General features: G+C 34.4%; 1 pseudogene across 1 annotated transcript in view; it reads right to left on the reverse strand.

Annotated features, from left to right (window-relative positions):
* Window positions 1–7,196, reverse strand: part of LOC149568103 (oligopeptide transporter 4-like) — a 115,479-nt pseudogene extending 108,283 nt beyond the window's left edge. The window contains exons 1-2 of the transcript XR_016361417.1: window positions 7,109–7,196; window positions 6,544–6,683 (exon numbers count right to left, since the gene is read on the reverse strand). The product of XR_016361417.1 is annotated as an oligopeptide transporter 4-like (transcript). The remainder of the gene's footprint in view (window positions 1–6,543; window positions 6,684–7,108) is intronic.
* Between the last annotated feature and the right edge of the window lie 2,275 nt (window positions 7,197–9,471).

The following is a 9,471-nucleotide window of genomic DNA, read 5'->3' on the forward strand; positions in this document are numbered from 1 at the left end:
CAATTGGGTTGATATTCCTATTTATGGTTCCCTCCCCTTCCACAATGAAATTATGTAGCACTCACATTCTGAGTTTCAAGATTGTATTCAATCCTAGTGGAATATATCTTTGAGGGGTTCAACTATATTTGAATCTCTAAGAAATTGGAATGTATAAAAAGGGAGTGAGACAATGGAGAAAATCCTTTTCTAGGGACTTCTTTAAGAAAATGAAGGAGGTTGAATTAAATTTGGATCCAAAAATTTGGAATAAGGTCGTTCCATAAATATCACCTATAACACATCTAAAACACATTACGATATCAATTAACATGCTGCCAATAAATAATTAGTCATAATAATCCAGTCAACATGTTTCCTTACTAAGTTAGCTAAGAAATAATTTCCCTCTCAATGAATTTCCCTTTCACTGACCAACAATCAAACTAACTTCCTAGTTTTGATTCCTTAAAAAATCCAAATGTCGAGACAAATATAAGTCTTTACAATATATCCATAATAGAAGACCAAAATGTTTTCCCCTCAAAACATGCCGAAGAGTATATCACACTTCTATCTGAAATGGTTGTCAATAAATATTGTCTATAACTAGTCTTTAAAAAGCTTATATAACTTCTCTAAATCAAATCTAAAACATGTGCTATAAAAAATATAGCATGTAGACTCACCAATCATTGTCTCATTAGACTCACAAGATTTGGTTCAATAAACTATTTCTCTATGAGAACATTGTGTGCATTGTTCATCAACAAGAACATTGTTTGGTAGACATATATGTGGACATAAATGATAAAACATTAATCCCAAACATAAACAAAAAAATTCCTAAAAGGAATCACTTCCAATATCCAACAAGGTTTCCTACATGTGATGGTTTCCTCTGGGACTAGAACTCCTCACCTTTTCATTTTGTGTAGTACTTCTAGAGATAGAGAGCTTCTAGGATTCCTTGCCTAGGTTCTACATTTTAATTTTTTTCTTTTTTATTCATGTGGGACTTGATGTTATCTCCTCAACAAGGTGGTAATGGACCTTTGGTTCAACATGGTTGAGTGATAGTGATTCTATTACCATTTAAGATTTTGATAGACTTGTATCAATGTTGAATTGTCCTTATTTCATTTGTACCATTCTGTTCATAATACTCAGAGACTTGTTCCTATTCTCAGTTGTTGCACTTTGTATCTTTTGAGATTCTTATGAGATATTATATTGTATTTGTACTTGATTTTTTAGTACATACCTTGTGCTATGTGTAATGGATATTATGTCACTAAGTACATGTTATGATATCAATTGTATTCATTTATGAGATGATATATTTGATAATTTATAGATGTGAGATATTGTACTTGTGGTTAAACTAAAGAATAAAATTTAAAATTATGTGTTTCTACGTTATACCCTTGAGAAATGTAATTTGTATTTTGTATTGCATTTTTGTTTATGTAGTGTGTTTTCATGATATTGCTTCCTCATTGGTATCATTGATGTTGTATAAAACTTTAAGAAAAATAACTGTTTAGTGAATTTAGTTACATGTTTAGGTTACTTTTTCTTGGGTTGCATAGTAGGGTGATTATTTTAGTGGTGAATCTTTTCCATTTGGTGATCCTATCTCACCATTCAATCATCATTTGGCGAATAGCACATGTAACGTTGGTCAACCATGCCACCAGATATTTATACGATTTGGGTCCAACACCCATGCTAGTCATCCATTAGTTTTCACATGATTGGTTAAAACTCTCAGTCTAATTGCCATTGTAATATACATTTTGCATACATTTATTTTAAAATTTTGTCATCTTTTGCATGTTGTTTCTTATTGGACAACGTTCTTTCACGATTACTACAACGAATTAATTTTCCCTTGGGTTGGGCGTCGCCTACCATTTTCCTGACTTATGTCGACCACTAGCCTCGTTTAGCCAATTGTTTCCTATTGTGGGCTTACATAGGAAGGTGTGTTTTGCCTACATTTGACATTCTCACTTGTTAATCCCATGTAATTCACCAACCTAGATTGGTAGGATATATGCATTCATAACTATAAGATACTATTATTCTAAACAATTCTCTCTTTTTTGGTCTAGAGACTAGCATTTCTTATTGTTGTCAATGTTTCAAAGTACTGAGTACATTGCCCATTGACTCGTGGACCATGGTTTTCATAAAAGGTAAGTGGTTTTTAATTTATTTTTTATGTGGTACTGGTACTGTCCACTAGACATCTCACATGGTCAGATAGGTTTGTAAATTTTATTGGGTAGTATTGTAGACTGTAGGATTGTAGTACCCTTTTTATGAGAATAAATCATATCATTGTTATTATATGTAGTCTAAGTAGTCTATTGTCACAGTCTTTGACTTGTCACTCTTTCAGCGTTTTGTTCAACAAGTTGATTTTTTTTTTTTGCAACCTTTATCGATTTTCAATGTTAAACAAGAGGGGTAATTAGGGTTCCAATAGGATCCTTGAAAGCCAAGAGAGGCCACCATTACCAAAATGCAGAACCATATCAACATATTTTAGTGGTGGAAATGTTGAAAGCCTACAAGATTCACAAATTATATCTCTAGTGGATATTGAAAAAGGAGATTCATCACAAGTTGCACACCATATTGAAGAAGTTTGAGTTGGTGAACTTGATATCTCAGTCAAGGAAAAACTTGAACATGATTTGGAGGCACTTCCCATGAGTAGGGAGTCACAAAATGATATTATAGACTTGGAGTTGGGTGAGAAAACCAAAAGTGATTCCATAAATGATGTTCATGCACAAAAGGGGAAAAGAAAATTGAAAAAAAAAAAGGATTGATCTCGCTAGGATTTGTCCAAAAGGAATTTTCAATTAGAATGGGTGGAAAAGTACTGGTTCATTGAACCAGTGCCCAATCCAGTTGATGGTGAGCCTCTTGTAGAATGTAGATGTAAGATTTGCATAGAGATAACAAAGAAGGAGAAGAGGTTGCAACTTAAACTTGATACCATAGAAAAGCATATCGGTAAATTTTGCAAAAAGGAAACTATAGATGGATTTGAAAAATCTATGCTAACTTGGAAAATTAATGACAACTATCTGCATATCAAGAATGTCAAATTATATGAGTTACACGAGCAATTATGCGAGAAGTGTTCTACAGTAGAAGGTTCCATTGAAGATTTCATTGGGAAAGAAATGGAAGTGGAAAATATGGGAAAAGTTGTTCAATTAAGTATGGTCTTTTATATTTTGAGTAGAGGGTGTCCTATGACGAACTACCCTTCAATTACTAGTTTATTGCACTTTTTTAAAGTTTGAAACTATCTGAACAATCATTGGTTAGTAAACAACGAGTGAGATGGTCTAGTTGTCTTGCACACTTAAAAAAAGAAGATATGAAAGAAAAAAATAAAATAGTCAAATTTCATTGCATTGTCTCTAGATAAAGTTACATCAATTGATAATACTTCCTGGGTGTGCATGCATGTTTATACTGTAAATGATCTTCATCATCAACCCTTTCTACTATTTGTTGCTAAATTGAATTGTAGTGCGACAACCAAAAATTTATATGATTTATTAAAGAGTACTCTAATTGATTGTGAAGGTATGGATAGCACGGAGATTGCCAAAATGTTTATGTGTGTTGGAGAAGATGGAGTTTCGGTTATGCAAGGTCATAAAGGTAGTGTTTGCAAAAAGATCAAGAATGATTTGACACCCTACGCTATTCCCATTCACTACATAGCCCATCGAATGAATCTAGTTTTTGGAATTGTCAGCGATTTTGGTTGTGTAAGTAAATTGGAATCTTTAATCAAAGAGATTTACCAATACTCTTGTTGAAATCCAAAATGAGTCTGGGAATTTCAACACTTTTCTCAAGGACTTACTGATGGGAGGAAGCTTCTTAAAGACAATGATACTAGATGGACCTCTTTGGATGGACCATCACATCAAGTATTCTCTAAATATCCATCATTTCTTGGACTAATCCACTTTGTGCAAGACAGATTCTCTTGACTATATTCAAGTCTAACTAATGTTAAGATACTCTTAACTTTAGCAGCTATTCTCCCCATGCTACAGGACACAAGAAATGTTATGAAAAAGGTTCAAAAAAGAGCTATGTACATTGCATAATATAATAAGCTACATAAAATGACATGTAAGAGCCTGGATACTATGTATCGATTACAACCATTAGATGAATCAAAGTTTGCAAAGTGGATAGAAATCACAGATTTGAACAATCCTGGAAACTTTTTACATATTGGTGAAAATGATGAGGTATGTGCCAAGGTACGTGGAGTTGACATACCAATGTAGTGCTATGACCATGTCGACCCTAAGTCCAAGCCCAATGAATCAGGAAGCAAAGTAGAATTAGAACCAAAGAAGGTACTTTCATGTGTTACAAATGAAGACTTCAAGAAGATCAAAGACTTTGTGCTTGAATCTATCAAGTGAGTTTGCTACAATATTTTGTCACAAATTAGATTCAAATTCCCTCTAGAGGAATTGCTCAAAGCAATGTATATTATTTTTCCTCAATATTGGTCTCTAAACTGTTCAAGTGATTTTTGAAGAAGAATGATGTCTTTGATCCAAATTTATGTAAACCTAAAGTAATAAATGGAGTAACTATTGTTGGAATTTAACAAGTGGGAAGATTTACTTCTGGGGGGGTGAATCAAAAGTAACTAACTTTAACCTTTTCAAATCCTTTTAACTGAAACCATTCACATGCATCTAATTTATCTAATAAACATGAAAGTAAAGACATGCATGAAAATAGATAACACACAATTTTGGTGACCCAGAAACCCTCCAAAATGAGAACGTAAAATTGGGGTGGGAATTACACCCACAAAATATCACTGCAACAATGTGTAACTGTCCAAGGTTACAATGTTTGACCACTTCCAATGGTCTACCCTATGAAAGGCCTATCCTATTAAAGAGTTTAAACTCTGTTAAAAGTGACTTGGTTAATGGATTTCACTACCCTGCTAAAAGTAGGCTTGGTTAAAGGACTTTAGTACATTCACTTGGAATGCTACCCTGTTAAAGGATTTACAAATGGCTGCTAGGCCAACCTAAGTCCATTGGATTTCCATATCTAATACAATTGCTAGAGAGTATTAGAAAGTCTTTGACCTGATAGCTTTGCAATCTTCAATTGCTGATTCCAGATCCTTGTTCTTCTCTTACTGATTTGATCCTTGCTAGATCTGATATGTCACTCTGCAAGGTTCTGATACTCTGTTCTTCAACAACTTGATTTTTCTATGTTGCTCTGTTCTCCACTAAGTCCTTCTTTTTTTACCCTTCTGCACTACACTATAATTCACCCATACACTTTGTTCTTGCATATCGTCTCTCTTTTATAATGCGGCTTTGTTCTCCTTTTAAAGATTTCAAAGACTTAGGGTTAGGTATGAATCTATGATTAATATTAAATCTTCATTTCCTGCTTATTTCTTGCACTATTCCTATTGGTTGCATGCCTTCTCCATTTTTCTTATTGGCTGTGATGGCACTCAAAATTGCATTCCCGCTTTGAGTGCCTATTCCAAATTTTGATTTACTTTAAGCCCCTATGATTGCCTTTCATGCATATGTACCCAGTTGTTGTTTTAAGGCTTAAATGGTGTTTCATGTTTCTAACACCCTTCATTCAGCCCGTGCATGTGTTTCATGTTGATAAACTGACATTCTGGATCATTCTGCGAAGTTCTACTTTGAGTTGGTGTCATATTTCACATTTTTCCCTGAGTGTCAAATAGTGTTCAGCAGTCCAGTTTGCTTTTGAATATCTTTTACCCAGTTAAGATTCATGACTCACCACTTTGAGGATGTTTAGTATGCATATCAAAGGACCTATGTTCCAAGTTTCAAGTCATTTTGAATCCATTTGACTAGGTTTCAAACCCCTCAAAGTTGGTGATTTACTATTTTCATAAATCTGTATATTGTTCATATTTTCAGGTAGCCCTGTTTGACAAGCTACAAATTTTGACCAGTTGAACCAAATGAGAAATTTCTTTTTGCATCATATTCTAGAGGTCAGAGACTTTCTACGCTCTATATTTGAGCTTATGATGAATCCGTTTGATTAGTTTTCAAATGTGATTCTATTTGCAAATTTTAAAGTTTCACTGGTATTCAGAAGTGCAGATTGATCGGAAGCCCTATTCGGGATGCCATATCTTTGAGTCCATGATTGGTGAGACTGAATAGTTTGTTCCCTTGCATTATACTCCAAAAATACTACAAGTGTGCCAATTTTCAAGTCTTGACGAATCCGTCTGCACACTTTCACATGGCCATTCCATTTGCAAAAAAAACTATTTTACTGATGTTCACTATCTTGCAAATCCAGGTAGCCAACTTTAGACCTTTTTCAAATGTGTCTCGTGATTTTTCATGAGCCCAAATCACAAAATTATATTCTCCTCGTGACAAAGAACCAATGCCCCAGTTTCCAGATCTTGAAGTGTCTGTTTGCCCAGTTTTCAAGGCTCAAACCAAACACAATTTCCAGTTTTCTGACATGTTTATTTGCAGGTAATTTGAAGTGGAGGTCGATATCTTTTGACCCTGATGTTGTCATATAATAAGATTTGGCAAGCCTGTTGAATGTGTCAGAAAGAACAGAATTCGAAAGTTTTGGAGCCCGATTATCAGGCCTTCCTGTCACGTGAATCACAATTTGAAGAACAATGATAAAATGAGTTTTAAAGTCTGATTCAATGCTCAAAGTGGATTCCAGTCAATTTGAGATGATCTATGGATCAATTTGCCAAATCAGTTGTTTGGAAACAATTTTTTTTTTTAGCCGGATCCACTTTGGGGCCCGACTGATTCCATCATATGGATGAAATTATTTATGGATTGAAATTGCTCAGGTTACAATTGATGAAATCAAGGAATTCTTATTTTCATGATTATAAATATGGATATCACTTTCTTTACTTCTTCATTAGAAGTAATGATTTCTTCATCAAAAAGAAAGTTTTTTCTTTCTTATACCAAAATTGGCAAAGTGTTGGTTTCCATTGAATGTGGAGACTTAGCATAAGCATATTTGATGAAGCAAAATAAGTCTATTATTTTACCTTGGTTTGAAAAGAGATCATCCACACCACAGGAATGAAGAGGCTCCAACATACATGAGTGAAGGCTGCGGCTTAAGAGCAGAGCCATAGGTATTTAAGCATCCACGCCAAAGGGAGAGAAGGTATAAAGAATTGTGAAGCACGGTCAATCATTACAGCAGATCCAATGCTATATGCATGCCCATCCATGTGTAAGCCACTATCTTAAACGTTCACAAAAGAAAAAGGAACGAGTGTCTTCTAATTTTTAATGTCTCCCATGAGCTGTGCAACAATAACATAAGAAAATAAGCACATTAATTCAAATGGCTTTCATAGGGAGGTCCACGCTGAAGCACATCAAAGGTGCCATAGAAAATAAAGCCACAGGAAAAATAAAAGGAGAATGCAGAAAATGGGGCAGTCCACGCATGACAATAGGGGGTCAAAGATAAAGGTCATAGCTTATGAGAAAATGTGGCAGAGCCCCATGTTAGTGGCCCACATTTTGGGCAGGGCAGTCCATGCATAAAGGGGGACTTTCTAGTTTCATGCCCACAAGAAATGGGCACCCCACGCCAAGATGAAGCTACTACACTCCAAACAGCAGACCCCACGCAAGAGAAGAGGACCACAGGTAGAAGAAAATTTGGGGTAGACATATTTGAATTATCCCATATTGCTTATGGGAAGAGGTTTTGCATTTTTTAAATACCAACACACATAGAAGAAATGTGTCTAAAGCTTATGCTTTATGACGAGAAACACAGAGTTTGTGAGTTGGGCCCACCCACTCAGCAGTGGGTGAGGTTAATGAATTTTTGACCTTCAACGCTTGGAGGAGAATTTCCATGTGGTGAGTTGCTGTAAGGTTGCAAGCCAGATTGATCAGGAGCTTCGATATTATGACATTGGCATAAAATTGTGGGTTTGAGTCAGGGGGCCTATGATATTATGAGCCCAATGTAATATCGTAAGGCATTTTCAATGGGCCTACAATATTATGGAGTGATCGAAGGATTGGGGGCCATGATTTAAAGATATATGATGCCACAATTGTGTCGTGAGATTTGACATGTAAATGATTTATACATTATATTAATGTGTTCATCTAGATCAAAGGAAATAATGTTAAGATTAAAATTCATTGCCACGAATGATATAGAGATAAATATTAATATTAAAATTAAATATTCCAAATGGCAAATGGGATTTCACAAAGTGGCATCGACAAGATTGGAGGAATAAGAGGAAGATTAAAATGATTATAATAATCAAAAGTCATAAACATTTCAACGCATGAAATATCAAATGAGAGATCTGAATCATTTTAAAAGTTTTATATAGTTTAACTATATAACTTTTTAAAATTTTAAAATTTTTAATGCACTGTTTAGTCTGGGAGCTAGTTTTTCAGAATGGTCTTAGGGGGGCATCTTTTATCTGAAATGTATAGTGTAATATACCGTTGGAATTGGCAAAGAACGAGTTTTCCATTTTTGCTATCAGTTTTTGAGCAGGTATCAACTAGTAGCGGCTACAAGAGGTTTTCTGATTTTGGGGGCTTCTCAGCGAAAAATGAAAATTTAATGTTACAGATGAAATTGCAATCAGATTTTGATCAAATTATATCAGATTTGACTTCTCCAACAATTTGAAGGATGATTTCATTATTTTAATTACAGTTGGAGGTAATCGAGTTTTTTGCTAGTAGAACAAGTTGATTTCATGGCAAAAGGAAGAAGTGACATGTTTAGATCAGATTTAAAGCTTCAATACAATTTTTAATGAATTCCTAATATTTTCTCTATGAGATATTTTGCAGATTATTAAAAGGGAGAGATATAAGATATTTTGGCATCGTTTATGATCTTAGTTGCAGGCGGATGGAGGAAGTTTAGTTTCATCAACTTTAGATTGCAAATCATTTCTAGGGGACATATGTCAAGTTCAGATTGCAATTCTAGAAATATCTTCTCTCCTATATATCTTCCTCTTTTGCTACTTATAGGGGTTCCAGTTTTTGGATACTTTTCATTACAATGTAACTACTTTGTGGTTCCGGTCTAGTTGAAATCCTTTCCCATTACTATCAGACCAATTGTCTTAGTGTTCTTCTATTATGAACAGCAATAGTGTATTTCTTGTGAGACATTTCATATTATATAGTAATTCATTTTGTATCCATTGAATTTGGCATATAGATGATGTATTGGTTTCAAGCAAATTAATGCAAGAGCTTAACCTTCTTAGTTTCATTCTGATTTTCATCTCCTTCTTCTGTTATCTGTAATGTTTTATGTTTGAGAACGAAGAGCTTGAACTCAGTGACAATCCCTTAAGGTTGTATATTAGAATAAACTTGCTGTTGGAACAAAGAATCC

This window comes from Cupressus sempervirens, chromosome 3, assembly GCF_028749045.1.
Source record: "Cupressus sempervirens isolate cs-2001-9-10 chromosome 3, ASM2874904v1, whole genome shotgun sequence".
NCBI lineage: Eukaryota > Viridiplantae > Streptophyta > Pinopsida > Cupressales > Cupressaceae > Cupressus > Cupressus sempervirens.